Raw genomic sequence first — 21,269 nt, forward strand, 5'->3', positions numbered from 1 at the left:
GGTCACAGGCAGGGAAGGTCAAGAATGTAGAGTGTGCCACGTGCCTTTCTTCAAGGTATGGTGTAGGCGCCGACTTAGAATGCAATTTAAAACCATGAAAAAATAAGTAACAATGTAGAGGTAATGTGTTATGACAAAATAAACGAAAAAATGTTTCAACCATCACTGTAATTTTCATAATCATAAATACCTAAAACTCAACAGGGAAAAAGATGAAGTGAACCAGTGGCTGATAAGTAAAACCAAAATTTCCCCAAAGAGATAGAGATACACACACAGACACACACATACACACACACACACATTGGAAGTAAAAATACCAAGTGCACATCTAACGAGGAATGCTTCTTTCTGAGTATCAGAAAGATACACTGAGGTGTTAAAGGTGTTTACTAATAGAGTTTGTAAGGGACTTACAGGGAACAGCAAATTTTCTTATGTATGTATGTTCCCATAGAGGCATCATAAAAATAAAATTTTCTCTACCATTAAGGAGATTGTAATGCGTATTTTCCTTTAACTATTGGTTAAACGTACCTTAAAAACTTAGAAGTAGATAACTTGATTCAAAGTGACGGTGTAGAGTGTTCTGCCACCAAAAATGTTATACTATTTTCCTTCTCTAGCAAATATGCAACATTTACAATCATTGGCTATGTATTAGGTCAAAAGGAAAGCCTAAATAAATTACATTTACAGATGCTACACAAACCATGATCTTCATGACCATCTAGCAATCAAATTGGAAGTTAACATTTGAAAACACTACTCTGCCACTAAATTATATATATATTATAAATATATAAATCACAAATATACATTATAAGTATATAAATATATACCTTCTAAATATACATAAAAATTTAAATACTAAGTTTTAATGACAAAAATGAAAGCAGAATGGGAAAGTACATAAATTTGTGGATGAAAAATTTGTATTTGCTATATTTATATAGTCCTTATTCATGTGAGCAGGAGAACTGTAGCTGAAATGAAAAATGCTACTGAAGGACTTAAAATACAGTCAAAATTAAACTCAAGGAACAAACAAGAAATAAATTAAAATAACAAGTGAGTATTGATTCAATACAATCAACATAAAAGGTAAACAATTCATGGGTTTATTAAGATCAAAAGCAATAAGGCAGGTTAATTAACAGAAATGGAAGACCATAAGAGTATGACTGCCAAAGGAGACACCAAAGCCAGTGACTGAACACACGAGAGACATTTGTGTTAAAGTGTGACTTCCTGGGAAGACAGGACAAACATCTTTCACTCCAGATAAGGCACCAGTGCCAGACCAGTGAAATGATTCTACCTTACTTAAAGGAGCGTGGTTGGCCCAAGGGTAGGTGCCCCAGCACGCTGATAAGAAAGGAGTCCTGTGCTCTGGGGCTCCCTGCATTGTGTGGAGGCACTTGCTCTGGCTGGTCATGCTCCTCTCCTCAGCAGTACCTGTTTCTGATCACTTAGGAAGGGTCCACAGAATCTCTAATCTCCAGGTAAGCTTCTCTTGGCCACCCTGTATGATTCCTGTTCTCTCTGCCTCATGCATCTCCTCCTTCCATTCAGGCAGACATGATTCAATAGGAAGAGAACCACCAGACAGCACACGTGGAAAGTGCTGGAAACAGACAACTTATAAGTAAAACACATCTTTTTATTTGTAACTAGTACAGAGAGATATGTCAAATTGTCTTTTATCTATTCCATTATTTGAAGGAATAATTGACCTAAAATAAAACATAACAAAATGCTAAGTTGTTCCATAGGTGTTTAAAATGCTTCAGAAGGAAATTTCTCCATAAGTCTCAAGAAAGATTTTATTACAGAGTTACGTATACTGCCCTTGGCAATAGAAAAACAGAAGAAAGACAGATGTCTGTACATTGGAGGAGGGCCAGTATAATGAGGTACAATACCAGAAGGAGATGGTCGGAAAAAAGAATATTGTAATGCCCTATTTCACTCAAGATACAACTATAAAATATTCTCAAATCAAATGTATACCTGCATTTAATATGTAATGTACTATTATTAACATGAGTTGATTTGAGATATAGGACACAAGGTTTAATATAAAAAAATATTTAAAACCTTAATTTGCCATATCAAAAGACTAAACTTGAAAACTTTTTGGGCTGTTTCACCAAAGACATGAGTTATATTAAATTTAATCCTCCCTACTAAATTTGAAGAGAAAAGAATATGAAATCTAGTAAAATACCTATTTAAAAACCCTCAGATGAAACTCAGAAAATTGTTTTAAAATTAGTTATTTAAGGGTATTCACCTTATTACTTTTTGCTAACATTGTTTCAGAGTTCTTGGATCACAGATGAAAATAAAAATAGAGAGGAGAAATTAGTATATGAAAAGATGAAACAAATATGTCATTGTTTCTCATTGTTTATTTTTGAAAATCTGGAAGGTTTTTATGTTTCTACTGTTAGAAAACATAGAAAAAATTAAGCAAGGTTTGGAGGCCAAAGATCCAAAAGTTAGCTGCATTTCTATACATCAGCACCAAATTTATATGTGTATGTTATATGATGTATGTGAATGTATATCTGTATCTGTATATAATGTACATGTACATGTACATGTGTATGTGTATGTGTATGTATATAATTGAAGGAAAATATAGCTTATGACATTGTCGATCAATGTTGAGTACATTCAAGTAAAGAGAATAAGACACAAGCCCGTTACAGGGAAGATTTCATTACAGTATAAATTGATTTAAGGTACAGCTTAAGTAGATGAAGAACTATTCTGTATTATTTGAAGCACCAAAAAAACTGAATATTTGCAAAACACTCTACCTCCCCAGAGTCAAATAGATATTTACTTTAATATTAAGCAAAGTGCAAAGGGAATTGATAAGAGGATTTTAAGGGATGTGTGGAATTGAAGCTGGTTGATATAAACCTAATGCTTCGAAGGGGAAGAAGAGAGCAGCCACTTACTGTGACCCACAACTTATTCCGAAACTGTACTAATCAGCACAGTGTGGCTAAAGGCATGGCCAAACAGTGGTGTGGGAGACCTACATGCAATCCTGAGATGTGACGAAAGATGGCGTTGTTCAGCTGGAAAAACAGAGCTGCCAAATGATTTTACAGCCGGCAAAAACCAAAAAAGGCACCTCTAAGTAAAATACATGCCTAAGCCAAACCGAGGGCTGAGGGAAAAGCAAGACCGTCATTGAGCGCAACATTTGAGAACTCACAGTAGAAACTAAAGTGAATTATTTTAGATGTGAGTAGAGAAATATTTCTTTAAAATAAAATAACATTGCCTGTAAAAAAAAATCCACCCCCCCCCCATCTAAATATATAGAGAGTTTTTAGGTCAGAAGTAAACTTTTGGAGTGAAACAGCAGTGAGCTATTAACCTGGAGATCATGATTACATAGTTACAAGTCACACACCAAGTATTTCAAAGAACTCCACCACACCACATAGGCCTGACTACCAGGAATGGGAGAGGTGGACACAGTTCAGCGTAAAGGATGTGGGAAAAACTGAACTACACCAATGGATCCATTAGCAGTACAATAGTAAATGAAAATAAATCAAAGCTCTAAAAGATAAGGCCTTTAATACTCTTTGAATACACAAAAAGAAGTGTCTGGAAGAGGAAGGTAAATAGACAGTGTTTTGGGAAATGAAGAGTGAGGGGTGGGAGTTCAGGATGTGGTTACATCACTGGTCAGATATTCAGTGATGGTTGAATATCACAGGAATAGGTAGGTGTAGGTCATTCACAAGCTTAGAAATTAATAAAATTTACTCTGAAAAGTTAGACAATGAAGATTTTCAGGGTTGTATCCATAAATGCCATAGTTCACATTTTCTCTCTTTTGTGACAACTGTTTGAGATGCAAAACCCACCCTCTGCTTCTAATCCATAGGAAAACAGGCTACAGTCTACACAAACTGTATAACTCATGGCTATGGTTTGTCTGCCTGGTTTCAACTTTCTAGCTGTAATCACTGGCTGTGTCTTCCTAATATATAAAATAACCAAAGCTTAAAGGTTTGTTTCTATGTCCAAACAAAATCTTCACATGTAACCTTAGCCAAAATACGTATAAGTGTTCATATAATAGTTTTGATATTCTTTTTATTTTTGAAATTATAATTGCACTATTTCTCCCTTCTATTGTCTCTTTCAAAGGGGAATTCCCACATACTCCCTGACTTTTAGCTTTTTAAAATTTATTCTCTTTTTCTTTAATTGTTGTTACATACACACATACATAACTAAATGTATAAGTACAATCTGCTGAGTCTATACAATGCTATTGTATGTACTTGTTCTCAGGGATGGCCAGTTAGTATTGGATAACTAATTGATATGCTCTTGGTTGGCAAGGACTCTTTCTCCCACTATCGTCATTTCTTAGTTTCCTGTCATTCTTGTCTGGTTGATTCCTCATGGCCTTTCCCCCTATACTTAGGCATGTCTACTGGTAGTTTTATCACTCAGCTCTTGTTTACCATTTGATGGCATTTCATTGGTGTATCTTCTGACATCTCTTAAAGAAACGACATCACAGCAAACTCCACGGTCCTCTGGCTCTTAGACTCTTTCTGCCCTCTATTCTGCAATGTTCCCTGAGCCTTAGGTGCAGGAGATGTATTGTAGATGTATTGGTTAGGACTGGGCTCCACAGATCTGCTTTTGATTGGTTATGGTTTTCTATGATGACATCCATCTATCTTGAAGCTTCCCAAAGAGGGCAGCAGCCAACAACCCTACCCAGCTGTGATGCCTGTTAACCGCAACAATGACCAGCATGTCAGGATACCCCTAAGTGTGTAGGACGTGCACACATACCTTGGTGGTAACTAAGAGCTCTTTAATCAAATATAAGGCCCACTCAAGAAAAGGTAAATAGAGCCTGGTCCTGGAAATCCGACCAACTACGCAAGGCCAGCAAAGTCATGGATCTTAGAGAATAACCTATAACAACTGCTTTACTAAACTGGCTCAGTCAGTGACTACAGTGTAAATATTTATTTTTATACCCACCGATAAGTGCAGCAGTCACCTCCTCATCTGGTAAAATCTCAAGCCAGCTCTTATTGGTATTTATTATGACTGTTCAGTTTATTTTAAGTTAATTTGTGTGAAGTAGACTATTGAATTATTAGCTACTGCTGAATAGTCAGAAACCACTCCTTGCACATTTCTTTTATATTGGTAGTTTGACAGGCACACATATCTTAAATACAATAATGAGAAATTTTACAAGTAACTATATTCAGACAATGACTTTCATTGAAATACAAAATACTAGAAACAGGCAATGCTACTTTTTTATTTTTTTTAAATGTTTTAAAATTAAAACATAGTTATATCATTTTCTTTCTTCCTGTTCCTTCATTGTGCCCCTCATTGTGCCTCTCAAATTGAAGGCCTCTTTTTCTTTGCTTATCAATGTTAAACAGATTTCTTTTTGATTAACAGTGTTACATGTATGTAAATATATTATGTATCTTTGTACAAATGCATACATATAACTTGCTGCCTCCACTTTTATGGTTTCTGTGTATTTGGCTTCCAAGCTGACCACTTTCTAATGGATGACCAGTTACAGGCTTCACCCTGGAAGAGGTGAATTCTTCCTTTCTCTCCTCAGCTGTTAGTTCCCTCCATAAGATTTTCCTTCTTCGGTGGCATGTCTATTGACAATACCTTGTCCAAGTTTCACTGCACAACCATTTCAAATAGGCACAATCTCACAGCAGACATCTCTTACAGACTTCCTGTCTCTTCTGAGATGTTACTTGATCGTTAGGTGCAAGAGTTGTGCCATAGATGTGCCCATTAGGGCTGGGTTCCTCACAGTCTGTTGATCTCTGTGCCATATCCAGTTTTGCTTTTCTGTTTTGTTTTCCATCAGTATAAAGAGAAGTGTCTCTGCTGAGGAGAGACTGCTGCATTTCACTAGACCAACATGATTCCTCACTATAATCCGACTTCTGAGTAGTTGAGTTTTTACAATTTAGACATCTTGATTTTTACTTTTTAGAATAAATATACTTTTAGCAGGGAAAGATCATTTAAAATACGGACTAGCTCTATTCCTTTTCTTAAGGCAGGTATTCATCTACTGGGAAACATTGAAGACATGTCACAGAGATCACACTATCACCAATAGTTACCAGCAATCCAAGCAGAGAACAATGTAGCCTGCAATGTTGGTATTACTGAAATTCTAATCCAGAAGTAGTAAGCCCATTAGGGATATAAGAGGCAACAAATTCTGATCAGGGACTTTTCCTGAATCAAAAATGACCCCCAGTGTTGATCCTGTAATTAAATCAGGTTGAAATTGATTCTGGCAAAAATAAGTTACAAGATACTTATCAACAATTTTACTGTTTCTAAGAAATTAGTAACTTATAATCATTATGTGTAGAAATACTTTAGGTCTGAATAGGACCGGGCACTGTGGGTTCATCCTCAGCAAATGGCGGCTTTCTGTGCCTCACTTGTAATCTCCAAATTCACCTGCGAAAGGCCATCATCTCAGCACATAGAAATGTGTTGTGAACAATCTGGAAGGAAGCGTGACTTTTCCTAGGACTTTTGGGGTTATTTGAAATGGCCAACCTGGCTAAGCATGAAAATTGAGGGAGGAGGTAAAAAGGCAACCAAGAAGATGCTGGATAGGAGGAAGAACAGAATGCAGGATTCACTCCAGCTGTGGCATGTCAGAATAGGAGAACCTCAGTGGCAAAGCTGTTGCAGAAGAAGGTTCTGTTTAGACATCAAAATGAGGATTATGTTTCACAACATTAAAGATTGCAAGTGGTCAGAAAGCATTGGCTTAGAGGGATTGTTACCTCGGTGTGGGTAAAAAAACTAACGTTTGTTGCCTGTACTAGAGCTATAAGAAGCACAGAACAAAGTAGCAACAGCAGCAACAACAATAACAAAAAAAGAAATCTTTGTAGACTTAAATGGGGAGGGAAGGCAGGGTGCTGTTCCAAAGTTCCTAAGTTCCCTCAAGCTAATTGAAGCAACGGAGTTCAAAGCAGAGATCACACTGGATCTGCGTGAAGTGGAACTGAGTGTGTCCCGTAGGAAGTGAGACTCACTATGTGTGTCTGCTGGGCAGAGGCCACAACCACTCACCGATGTGTATGCAGCTGCAGACACCAGGGCTCTCAGTTCTGCTGACTCTATTATGTGAATGTTATTCATTATATGGGGGTTGTAGGATCATTACTAAACTAGGCCAGAAAGTCCTGGCTCAGTAGGACACCTAGACTCCACCATTGGAAGATATTATAGCAACAAATACTGCCCAGACAGATATTCCAATATATTCAAATTTTAAATGTTTTCAGACTTTGAAATTGTCAGTTTTTTTTTTTTTTGAGGGGGCATAAAGTTGAACCTATTTATATAGTATTATTAAATAATTTCCATACACTTTACTCAAAAGATAAATATTCATATAGTTAAACTTTGAAAGAATAAAATCACTGCTAATGGATGTAATTACTATGTGACATCATAACCTCAAGAAGCCATGTTTTTAATGAATCAAGCTGAGAAATTCAGAAAGAATTTTTTTTTTTAAATTTAAAAACACAAGCAGGAAGTCTGATGAGGAATATTGTATTAGTTAGGGTTTTGTTGCTATAGTGAAACAACATGAGCAAAAGCAACTTGGGGAGGAAAGGGTTATTTTGCTCATGATCCATCATGAAAAGAAATCAGGGCAAAGACCAGAAGGCAGGGACTGATACAGAGGCCATGCAGAAGTGCTTCCTTTCTGAAACCAAGCCCACCAGCCCAGAGCTGGCACTACCCACAGAGGACTTGACTCTACTACATCAATCCTTGCCTAAGAAACTGCTTCCTTCACAGGCATTTTAGTAACTCCTTTCATAAGACTATATGGTGGGTCAAGTTGATATAAAACTATCCAGGACAGCTATAAATCCACAAAGCCCTACCCCAGTGGCATACTTTAAGCGAAAAGGCTCTACTTCTCAGAGGTCTCATAACCTCTGCAAAGAGCACTGACAACTGGCGACCAGGTCTTCAAATACAGAAGCCTATAGAGGCCATTTCTCATTAAACCACCAGACTTGCATACAAACATGTTATATGTTATCTAGTTTGTTTCCATTTGGGGCAATGACAAACAGTCCTGCTGTAACATTGTTGTAAATGTCTTTTGTTGAGTATCTATATGCTTTTCTTTTAGACACTGAGCTAGGGGTGGGGTTATACATTAAAAGAGCATAGACTATGGTTCATTTTTGTCAGTACAGACAACTTATTTCAAAGGATATGCATAGGTCCTCAGGATTTGAAGCTCAGCCTCTGTATCTATTGTACTGAAAAGACAAGGATTCCAATAGACTGTGCTTTCAGACTTGATGAATATCCTTGTACGGACTCCAAATTAGAAACTTTTTCATCAGAGCCAGTTATCAAATTAGGTGGGAGTAAAACAAGATGACACATGAAATTCAATACAATAATACATCAAAGCAAAACAAATATCAAAGACTGTAATGAATCATTGAGGGTTCTGGTGGTCAAAACACTTTGGCCTATCTTGTTGTGTGATATATTAACTGATTTCATTGGCCATAGAAAGATGAAAATTCAAGCACAAAATACTATTTAGTGCTGGCAACCATGACACACTGCAAAATGTCCATGGGTTGAAGGCATTCACACTATTTAAGACTGGAAATAACTCAGGATGGATATATAAGTGGTATTCCTGTATACAGTGGGCTGATACTCAGCAACAAGAATGAACAAATGAAATTATGCAAAGACTTTTCTGCACTAGACAGTGGTCAATTTATGGTGGAGAAGCTGAGATTCAGGAAAAGGTTCAATAATTTGAGGCAAGTAATAAGTATCAAAGAAGGATACTTTGTATTTTTATAAAAGGACAATTTATTGAAGTGTAATGCAGATACGTAACAAAAATCTCCTTAAAACTTCTAGTTTCATAATGAATTCTGAAAACTATACACACATACAGATACACAAAAACATACATTTGTATATATAATACCTGAAGCGATCAACATATCAAGCATACCTATTACTGTGAAAATTGTTGTGTTCCCCTTTGTAGTAAAACTTTTCTTATTCAAATTTTGCCTTTCCTCAGACATACTTTGGTGAAATCATGTAGTAGGTATTTGCATCAGAGCTCCTCCAGTGAGCTGGCATCAGAGCTCCTCCAGTGAGCTGACATCAGAGCTCCTCCAGTGAGCTGACATCAGACTTCCTCCAGTGAGCTGGCATCAGAGCTCCTCCAGTGAGCTGGCATCAGAGCTCCTCCAGTGAGCTGGCATCAGAGCTCCTCCAGTGAGCTGACATCAGACTTCCTCCAGTGAGCTGGCATCAGACCTCCTCCAGTGAGCTGGCATCAGAGCTCCTCCAGTGAGCTGACATCAGACTTCCTCCAGTGAGCTGGCATCAGACTTCCTCCAGTGAGCTGACATCAGACCTCCTCCAGTGAGCTGGCGTTAGACCTCCTCCAGTGAGCTGGCATCAGACTTCCTCCAGTGAGCTGGCGTTAGACCTCCTCTTCAGCATTTTCCCGACTTCCTCTGCTTAGAATAGTGTTTCATTTACAGATCACTTTGCTTTTGCACAGTGTAGTATTTTATTTTGTGGACTTTGGTCATACAATTTCCATTTGATAATCACATGTCTTATTTTGTGTCTTTGACTGGGGAAGGACCATGATTCACTTGTGAACCTGCTTAAGGAGATGAGTTTCTGTTTGCCTAGGGTCGATACCCGTGGTTCGAAACATTTGAGAAACTCCGAACTTTGTCTAAACGGACAGCACCATTCCACATGCCTAGCAACTCCTATCTCACATCTCTCTCTGCTGCCGATGCTTTCACATTTAACTTTTCCAGCCAGATCTGTTGGTGCTTTAAATTGCCTTTGCCCAAATGATGTTGGCTAATTTTTCTCATATTGTTATCTTCAATTCCTTTGTTAAAGTGTCTGTTTCAATTGTATTTTTTCTGTTGTATTGTCCTCTTTTGTGATTTTAAGACTGTGTATTGTAGATTCATCCTTTTTAGTTATATGCTTTCCCTAGGAACTCTGTACCAGATGATGCCTTCTGCTTTTATTTGAAGAGCAGGATGTGTTGATGGTGTTTTGCTGTGCTCTTCCATGGCTCCAGGACTTTATATAACTGGGATTGAAGAAATGACAGACTCTAAGGAAAGCACAGACATGTGAAGACACATATGGAAAAGATAGGGTGGGGTGGCCTGGGCTCTAGGCAGCTGCAGCACCCTGCCCACTCATTGTGTTATGTACAGTTGAGCAGGGAGGCGGGCTGTTGGATATGATAAGTAGGAGTCAGGGTTAATGTATATGGCTGAACAAGAAGGCAGGTCCAACGCCTGTCAGTGGGAGGAGGCTCTGTAGGCAGTGATACTCAGGCTGACAGTCTCTGCTGGGAGAGAGCTATGTTAGACATTTTCCGCATACACTGTCAACATTGGCATTCAGACACAAAGAAGGCTTTGACATTTCCATGGGGCTGAGGCCTGGGGTTCCTGACATGGTGGTGCCTAGATCAAACAATACCCATTCACTTGGATCACTACCTACAGTGTCTACCTTTATCTTTAGTTTTTTTATTTTATGATCATGCTAAAAAATATGCTGATCTGAAGTCAGAACAGTTTTTTTCTCCTGCAATTTCCTTCTCAGAAGTTTCTTAGCTTTTACTCAGATATACGACAGCAATCTATTTTCAGTGGCTACTTTTCCTTCCTGAGTATGTCAAAGCTCTTTTTTTCCCCTTTAAATGTCCAACTGTTCCAAAATTATTTGTTCAGTAAACTGCCTTCTCTTGGTACCTTTGTAAAAGTCTTTCTAATCATTTTTATCTAGGCCAGAGCCAAAGGTTGAATTTAGAAAACATTGACCCCATGGTTCAAAGTCTGGAACTGTGTGTGAGTCAGTGTGTTCTTTCTACTACATGGGTGGGAACGCTTCTGGGTCCATGTTGGGAGATAAAGAAGAGTACAGAAATTAATCTAGTCATTCTGCAAGCGGGAATGAAAGGAAGAACAGGTATTTTCCTACCAAAAAATTAGAAATCCAAACATGTTGCATATTGAAATATCCTGACCAGGATGGCAGAAATCCCTTTGCACCCTGTACTGAATGACCTGCCTGGTGCTTTGGTGTTTGTATTTTCTTTTTCTTTTAATAGCATGCAGATCACTATGCCAGTGAGTAGAAGCCTTGCCTTCTCCAACTCAGTCGATTCATTATCTTATCTTTGGACTGCAGCTTCCCTGAGTCCATTCCACATGGGACAGAGCTGTTCCTACCATTACTGTGCTCATATAAATTTGGCCTCAGAAAAGGAAGCCCCTTTGCCTGGTGCTTTTACCCTGAGCATCAGTATGGTAAAAGCTGATTTTCCGTGGTATTACTGAGATAGACCCTTAACTTTAAAGAAACCCAAATGAAACAATCTTCATAAGCAATGCACAGAAATATCCAAACCTGTCCCAAGCACCCATAGAGCCCTGGCTTATGGATATAAGCTTGTCCTTGATCATGGCAGCCAGCGGGTCATCACATCAACCTGCTGGATTCCTTCACAATCAAGAGTCCAAGCTATATTAACTATTTCCTGAGAAACAATCATATTTCTTCTGTTTTCCTCCATGGAAATCTGTGTTTTCCATGTTTTTCTCAGAATGTCTGGTTGGGAATATGCATTCCTGTTTTGGTAAACTACTCACTTTGTTCAATGGATTTAAAATATGATCAAGTACTAGGTAAATCTCTAAATATGTATAGTATTTGTTCTATTGTTATCTTGCTGTGAAAATGTTTAGAGAGTAAATTTTGAAATAAATAGGTAAAATTGAGATAGAAAATCAACTCAGTATCTTAACTTTACTTGCTCTCTAGTTTCACTGACTTAAATACGGATCAATTGAGGCTGAGATCTTTCAGCAATGAAGAATCAACACCTAATTCAGATGTACATGCCGTTCTCATAAAGCATCAGTGTTGATGATGTACACTGCATTTCACACACCTTCTCCCATCACTGACCTACCCCAAGTGAGGAAAGGACAATCCTTCCTCTTGCTCCCACATTCAGTTCTCTGAAGCAGCAAGAATCATGAATTGCGAGGGAGAATTTCTTCCTCACAAATTATACAAATGTCATTTCTAACAACCTTTTATTGATTCAAGTCTTTCATACCGGGAATGTGTTATTTAAGGGAGAAAACATGTCTTGATTTGTGTAGCATAACTGGTAATCAGTAAATGGGTGTTCTTTCAAATTTTTGTTAGTTTTTAAACTTAGCACACAGAGTAATGGGCTTGACTGCAGCACTTCTGAATAAGCTTTGTTCTTATTGATCTTCCTTCTAGAGGCCAACCACAACCTCTCTTCTCTCCTCCTGAACCTCCTTCTTTAATATCATGTCTGTTTTTAAGTCATATGTTATGTGTTTCCTCTTGTCTGCCTTGTAAGATAGCCTTGCCTCTCTCATGGGGCTACCTTACTATTTTAATAACCATTTGGGTTCTGATTGCTGTGGGTCTTGGCTCTTCTAATTTCTAGAAAAACTAGTCAAATCATTTTAATTAATACGGTGACTGTAGGCAAGTTATTTAAGCAGGGAGCTTTACAAGGCTTAGCTGAGAGATTTCAATATGCTAATATTTGCAGAGCTCCTAAAGTGCCTCACTAGGATGGTGGTGGTGAAGCAGTCCCACCCTTATGGAACAGGGCATTGGAGGGAGTGATTGATTGGAGAACACTGAAAACAGCAGTAACTAGTCATAATCAGGATGTATGTAACTATGTGCAACTTTGCTGTAACTACGTGTCAGATGCTCTATACAGTTACAGTGAAGTAACTGCCATGCAGTAAGTGCCATGGATGCCTGGTAGAGCCACACGCGTGGACATTAGGTGAGAGGTGGCTCTGAGCCTTAGCTCTTAGTTGTTCATGAGAGGATGAAGACCTCCATTCTTGCACGAGGACAGATCATAGCTTTAGATTAAATCTGAAGCATTGTTTCTTCAAAACCATTTCATCATGGAGTAGTTCAATTCTCAAAATTAAAATTTAAATAAATTTAAAGCCCCTCCCTCACTCCCTCCATCCCTCCCCCCTCCTTCCGTCTCTCCTCCTCTCTCTGCTGGAAAGATGACTCAATGATGAATGGGCAGTTAAGATCACTCCTTCTTCTTGCCGACACCATGGGTTTGGTTCCTAGCACCCAACAAGAGTTTGTAGCTCCAATTCCAGAAAATACAATAACCTCTTCTGGTTCCTGCAGGTACTGCACACACATATTGCACATATATACAGCCAGGAAAAACATTCATACAGATAAAATTAAAATGTCTCTTTAAAAGCTCTCTGTCTCTCTTTCTGTCTCTCTCTAACTCTCTGTCTCTGTCTTTCTGTTTGTCTCCCCCTTCTCCCTTTGTGGAATCTTTCTCTGTTGGCCAGAGTGGTGATGAACTCACCTCTCCTGGGCTCAGTTCTGAGAGTATCTGGGAGTTGTAGGGAGGCAGCCTTGGACCTTGCTACAAATCTGATACTAATAATTACATTATTTCAATTTTTTTCAAAATAACTGTTCACCTTCAGCCTTCTATTAGGACAGGAGGTGTTTGTACCCACTTAAAAAAACAATTACTTATAAAAGAAGTGCTCACTTTGGAACAATTAAAAATAAGTATCCGCTGAAGGTAATGCTGTGTCTTCTTTTCTAGATGTGATGGAAGGTAGAATTAGCTCTGAGAGGGAGCAATACAGCTGTCACTCAGACAGTTCTCACATTTGTCTTCAATTAGATGAAATGTTCTTTCTGTCCTTGTCTTTCACCCAATAGATAGAACAGATTCAAATAGACCTCAGTTCTTATCTTTTGTTTTCATTCTCTCCAATTCCCTGAATACAGATTGGCTCTGAATGGTGGCTAATATGAATGGCCTTCTCATTTGAAGGGAAAACTTTTCTCACCTAATATATTGGGAAGATCATTGCTGGTACATGAATTATGCATCAGGATGAAAATTTTCAACTGGTTGAATCTTTGTTTTGTGTGCAATCAATTGTGTAAAGAATAAAGATGATATTAAATTAAAATCAAAAGATATACCTATTTGCTGTTGTTTGTTGTTGTTGTTTTGGTATAGACGTTTTTTTTTCCTCTTGGCACCCAAATGTTGATACTACTGTGGCATTGTGTTGAGGTGCTAATTTGTTTTCTAAGCTAAGCAGCTGTCTGGTGGTTCATTGAAAGGTGCAGGTGTGCGACATTGTTTTGTTTTTTTCTTTATAATAAAATGAAACTGGCTTAAGATCTCCATTCGAGAAATGAGAACCTCGGGTCTTTTGAGGATGGCTGCTTTGATAACCCAATCCACATTGTCAGAGATTGTTATTCTTTATGCGATGTTGAGGATGGAAGCCAGACACTCCAGCACCAATACTCCACATATTCAGACTGTGCTTGCATTTTGTCGCTCTGGTCTGCTGTAGTTTGGGCAGCTGTGTATTCCTGTAGCTGAAATATCTTGAAAGCAAAAACAAATCTCCAAAGACAGTGCTAATCTCACCTTCAGTGATTATTTTAGTATTGATCATACATCTTCACAGATGCAGCAGGCAAAGGCTTATGCTCTCTTCTGCACTAGACAACTAGTTAAGTTCCTAGCTTTTTGTAGTAAAGCATACTACTTCAAAATAAGAATCCAATGGCTTTCTCTGTTTTCATGTAATTGTGCACAGTCGTTTTGCAGAAAAGGGATGAAAATTTGCCACTAGCCCCATTTGCATTAATTTTATAATATTTTTAACCTGTAGAGAAAAGATCTTTATTTTTTTATAGAATAATCTAACATAGAAGGAGTATAATGTTTTGCAACAAAGGTCTTATCCCCTAAAGTTGGTAAAGATTATTGAATGGAACAGAGCATTTTATAAGCACAAAAATAGACCAAGACCCTAGAGGAGTAGAAGCTAAACTTTGTATAATGTGTATTCTTTTTAACGTGGTAAATATAAAAGCAGCAACAGCAATGTAGTCATGTTTCTGAATATTTATTTATATGCATTTACTTACAAAGTAAGAAAAATAGAAATACCAGCTCCTGAACCGCGCCTCATGCATACTTTCGTATATGATGCCACTGTCATAGAATGATGGTTCTGTTCAGTGCTGCCTTGTCACGAAGTGCCTAGAATGAGAGCCTTGCATGAGAGATTATCTATAGTAGGTTGGTCTGTGACTGTGGTAAGAGATCATCAGTGTTGGCCCCTCAAGACCAAGTTCTCAGCATAAAGGAGATTTATCTGCCCTAGAGGGAGAGAGGTCAGGAAATAGACAAATGGAAGATAAAGAATGGGGGAACGGGGAGGGACCGAGGGAAAGAGGAGGGATTATCTGTCGTGGAGTACAAAGGGCTGTTTTTGGATAGAGAAGAGACAGGCATAGCACATAGGAAAGTGTTTGTTTATAAAGAGAGAAGAGAAACCATATGTTAGGATGAGGTGTTTAATTTTAATTGGGCATGTCCTTTAGGTGAGCTGAAGGGGGCTTTTATTTGCTGGATTTGAATATGTTTGATGCTGGAATTTGGTAGTCAGCCTCAGAAGGAGGAAGTGACCAAATAAGGCACTAGACCATGGCGGTTAGCTTTAGGAATGTAATATAATAGTGTTTGTATGTTAGTTTTTGTTTTGTTTTAGAAAGGCAGAGAGAATGAGGAAGAAGGGCAAGGCTGGGAAGAGCCTCCTTTGCAAGCTGTCTAAGGTCCCTTCCACTGTGTCTATGAAGATAATCTAGACAGAGGATGGCCTTGTTGGGCATCAATGGGAGGAGAGTCTCTTGGTTCTCAGTGTAGGGAAATAACAGGGCAGGGGGGTGGGAGGGTGTAGGTGGGTAGGTGAGCACCCTCATAGAAACAGGAGTAGGGGGCATGGGATAGGGGGTTTCAGGAGGAGAAATTGGGAATGGGGATAACATTTGAAATGTAAATAAAAAAATCCAATAAAAGAAAAAAATTAAAAAAAAATAAAGTTAACAGCCAAAGTAACATGAGCAACAGAGACAGAAGTCATGCTCCATCCTGTGCACTGTAAGCTGCCTTCATGTGGTAAGCCACCCGAGTGTGCACTGTGAGCAGACTGCTCAAGGTGAGCTGCCTACAAGCAGTGATCTGCCTGCCCACACGTGGTGCAGTAAACATCATGTGTTACAGCATTGGAGAGTTATAAGAATGTGGTGGATGGGTCAGAGGTGCAGCCACCTTTGAGTTGCCCCTGCTCCTCTGAGTAACTCCTGCAAGACTCCTGGTCCAGTAAGTTGGACTTGGATGACATTGTGATGTTCTTATGTTGCTCATTTTATATCCCGAGAAGATGTTTGGTCCCTTTCCCCAGAAAACGTTTCACTGAACTCAGTCATAATCTCGGACAACCTTATCATAGGCAGAGACAATGTTTCAATGTTCTTCCATGATCTGTTAGAAGGGTATTGCTTCTGGGATAGACACTATCCTGTAGCAAGTGACAAGCGGCCTCCTATAGGTAGTAAGTTAGAAGGAAATAAATGATTGCATACTTTCAGGGAGATCTGAGAACTGTGAAGAAAAAACTTAAAATTATGGCTATGGAGATGTCATTTAAAATCTCAGCCAGTAGTTTCTGTTTGGTTTTGTTAAAATTTGAGCAGAAATAAGTCACTGGAAGTAGGGAACTTGGGAGGGGGGATTAAAAGTCCCTGCGGTGAGAACTGGCATTGTGTGCTTTATGAGTAACAAGAGGCTAGTGTGCTGATATAACACTGAGCAAAGCTCAAGGTCACCAGACCCTGGAGACACTAAAAGAGCTCACATTTATCCCAAATGTAATATTTGGGATCTAGGATAATTATTATTATTTTATTTTATTTTATTTTTTTACCAGGAAGCATTAGGTGATTAGGGCAATTCTAGTGTTGCTCTTATAAAAAGTTCAAAGACTTATCTTAGCACTAGAAACAAACAAGACCATTTTCTACTAATGTGAAACTGAACAGATATTTCTCATCATTAATTTGACAGAGTTACCCAGATACTTGGCCTCATTTTACCTGTGAGCCAACTGCATGCTACAGCAAGCCAGAGATAGAGACTGTGTTACATGAAATGCTTTGGGTGGTAGTGGTGGTGGGGTTGCACTCATCATTTGCAAATATTACATTTCTTTCTATTTTACTGCCTAAAATTGAGCCACCCAGCTAGTTAACAGCAGGAATGGCATTCTAAATTTAATCTAGGCCTGGAAATAGGGCACAAAGGTAATTAGCTGAATAATTAATCCTAAGAAAATCTCCTATCCCTAAATCCTGATTAGTAAAATAACTTGGCACAGATGTCTGGTAACTTGGGGCTTAAAAACTCTGTAGTATTTTAACTCAGGGTCATATTTAAGTTCCTGAATCTAGAATGTGGTCATGGTTGATCAGTCCTGGAGTGTATGCTCAATAAACTCTTCCTATCTGAGTCTGACTAAGTGTTCATGTGGTTTGTGAAATGATTCCTGGCCTGGACCTCAACAAAAAGAAATGCTGGAGGAAGTATCCCCATTTCTGTTTTCAAGTCACACCACAGAGATATAGTAATAAAAACATCATGGTATTACATGGTATTGGCACAAACCCAGAATTATTGATCAGCAGAATCAAACTAAAGACCCAGTTATAAGTTATAACACCCATGGAGATCTAAATTTTGTAAAAAAAAAAAAAAAAAAAAGACAAAAGTATACACTGAAGAAAATAGAGCATCTTCATTAAAATAGTGCTAGTCAAACTGGATGGCTACATATAGAAAAAGGAAAATAAATTTGTATTTATTAACTTTACAAAACTCAATTGAAACATATCAAGGATCTCAGCATAGACCCTGATACCTGGAGTCTGATATCTCCCTATCTCTATTTCTAATCACACTCCAGGGCAGGTCTCATACTTAGGAGTAATTGGCCAACATAAAAAGAAGAGGGGGAGGATGAATAAGGAGGTGGAAAGGATCTGGGCGAAGTTTGGGAAGGGGTAAACATGTTCAAAATATATTGTATGATAAATAAATAAATAAATAAATAAATAAACAAATAGGATGATTTAACTGGCTGACTCCTATAGGGCCTTTGGGTTCAAGACTTTATTATAGTTTATTCACTTTAACATCTCATATGATTCAATAACCCAACAAGGACTTAATGAGTTAAGAGTTGAAAATATAGTTTCTGCCTTCCGGAGGCTTACAGTATTATTCATTAGTGGGAGATACTCTTTAGGACATTTTCACAGTTTCATATAACTGCAGAAAAACACACTTTTGCCAATTCGAGGTCTTAATAATTAAAAGTCTTGTTTGTCTTATTTTTCAAACTGCTTGCTGAAATGAATCAGTTGCTAGGAAAAGTTTTCAGTAAGCAAGGTAACTTAAGCTCTCAAGTGATTTATTCAGCACCGGCACTAGCACCTCTCTCCCTCTGTTTACTTTCTTGCTGAAAGACAACCTGAATCTCCCAAAAGGTGTTCTATGCCCATGTTCATTACAACTTTCCTGCCTGCTCACCTCAGAGCCCACTTTACTTCTCATTCAATCCTTCAGACTTCAGTTGGATGACTTTCATTCAGGTCAACACGTTCAAGCACGGTACACACAGTTTAACTCTGGTCTTTATCCCAGCATGTGACATGGTTCTGTGACTTCCTGTGAAGCTGCTCCCCTGGAATACATGGGAACACCGTTATTATCCATCTAGACTGGCCTTACAAAAAAGAAACTCTGTTACCTAATCCAGTCCCTCACAGGGACTGGTGACAATCCATTTCCTCAACAAACACCCCTTACAGAGCTCTGGGATGCCACTTTGACCTCTCTGCCCTTGCTATAGAGCTCTCCTTAGTCTTTCTGTAATTTGCCACATGTCCCCAGCCTGCATCCTGAGAGCTCACTGTAGTGCCTGCACCAGGAACAGCTACTCTGAACTGGGCAAAGGCCTAAAGGGTTTGAAAGAAAGACCAGACTTGATTATTCGTGCTACCAGAAAATTTACTCCATCTTCAACTACAGTCTATCATGACTGACTCCAGTCTGCCCATATATACACTCAGGGGTAATTAAAAAGGAGGTATGTGTTGGGATTCTGTAAACCCCACCTCTCAGTTACCTAGTAACAGCCAGGTATACCCCACCCCTCAATTACCCAGCAGTGGCCAGGTATGCTCCGCCCCAGTGACCTGACACTATAAAAGGAGCTGCTTGACCCCTCCTCTCTCTCTTGGCCTCTCTTGGCCTTGTGCTCTTGCAGCCTTGCTCTCCCTCTTCCCTTCCCTTCCCCCCTCTCTCCCACGTGCTCATGGCCGGCCTCTACTCCTCTACTTCTCTCTCTCTCTGCCTCTACCACCCTCTTAACTCTCCCATGACCTGAATAAACTCTATTCCGTACTATACTGTTGTGTGGCTGGTCCCTCAGGGAAGGGATTCCCAACATGGACCTCCCAGAGGCATCTCCCTTGCCCTCAGGCCTCGCCGCACCTCCATGGGCCATATGCACCCCACTCTCTTCATCCTTCCCCTAACATTGGTGCCATGACTCGGATCGTATCCTTTCACAGCATTGGTGCCCTGTGACTTTTCCTTTCAGTGACTTTTCCTTTCATTGGTGCCCCGTCATCTTTTCCTCACAGTATGTAAATTCCCTAGCTGCTAGGTGGAGGAGTCAAGCCCTAGGGTGAAGTCTATAGCCCGGGGCAACTGGAAACTGAAAGACCACTGTGTAGTAGGTTTGAGATTGTGCCAATTAGCATAACAAAAGGGGAGTGTATCTCTTCCAGAGTTGAGGCATGCAAGCAGGCAGTCCAGCTAACCCTAAGTGGATTGGGGGTTGGTATGATTCTTCAATAGCTCACAACACAAAACATATCCAGGATCGCCTCATCCTACCTCCTCATATAGCTACCCTGCTTCCACTTCTCAGCCTCATTAACGGCTGCTCATTGTTCTCAGAATAAAGTCTAACTTCTTCAGATACTTATTCCTTGAGCTCCCGCTCTAGTTTATATTTAAATTTTGTTTACTGTCTCGAATTGATAGTCCTTATAGTCACTAATGAGATCATTCGATTAATGTGTTTCTTACTATCAAGAATCTAGGTCACTGTGATTTTTTGCACACTATTTAATCCCTGACATTTAATCAAGTTTATGTATCAGAGCACAAACTCAAAAAAAGTTTGGCCACCTGCTTGCAAATGCTATTTTAAAATGTAGCCAATATAAGGTTGTGACTCTCACATACAGCTTTCTTATTATCTGCCATCAGACAGTAGGAAAATGCACCCTTGGGTTTTTGGGCATATGCTGGATTTCTGGGGTGACTTTAAACATATAACTCTGGCAGTGTTTATAGCTCCTCTCTTCCATTTCTGTTTCTAATACTTTCAAGATCTGATGAGTACCTTAAGGGAAAAGGATGGATTCTGAGGGGAGTCCACACCTCCACAGCTGTGCACTTTCTCACAATCTCTTTTTCTTTTTGTCAGTACTTGATTTATTTAAAGGTTTGATAGTGAAAGGAAATTAAATTCAAGGTCTGAAAACTCATGTAAGTTGGGGCAAAAAAAGGGTAGTTTGTAAGCTTAAAGGCCTAGGACTGAGTACGTTGTAAAACAAGTCCAGGCATGCCCCGCTAAGCCCATTGTTAAAATATTCCTGAGGCTAGGTTAACTGACCTTAAAGATAAGATAGGAATGCAGAATCTGGCCCAGGGAGTCTTTTACAACCGAGTCTTCATTCAAATGAGCCCTTCCCGAGTCTATTCAAAAGTAAATTAGATGTTAACCACAGGTATCCTGACTTAGATAAGCATCTGCTCCACCAGTCTCCTGACTTCCTGACTGCACCTAAGCTATGGGTGTTGGGTGAACTAATTCTTCCCAGCTACCCCCCAACCCCCTCCCTATAAAAACCCCCAGCTTTCGAATCTCTACCTCTGTCTCCTGCGTGAGATACATATTGGCCCGTGCTTTTGCAGCAAGAAGGTCTCTCGAGTTTCATTGGGTGTCCCGAGACTCAAGAGGGGGGTCCCTGAAAGGGGGTCCTACAATAGTGTGCATTAAAATCTTACTAGTTACAATGAGCATTAAGTACACATAAAACAAGATGTAACCTGAAAATAGTCA

The sequence above is a fragment of the Micromys minutus genome, assembly GCF_963924665.1.
Source record: "Micromys minutus genome assembly, chromosome: 19".
NCBI classification, from domain to species: Eukaryota; Metazoa; Chordata; class Mammalia; order Rodentia; family Muridae; genus Micromys; species Micromys minutus.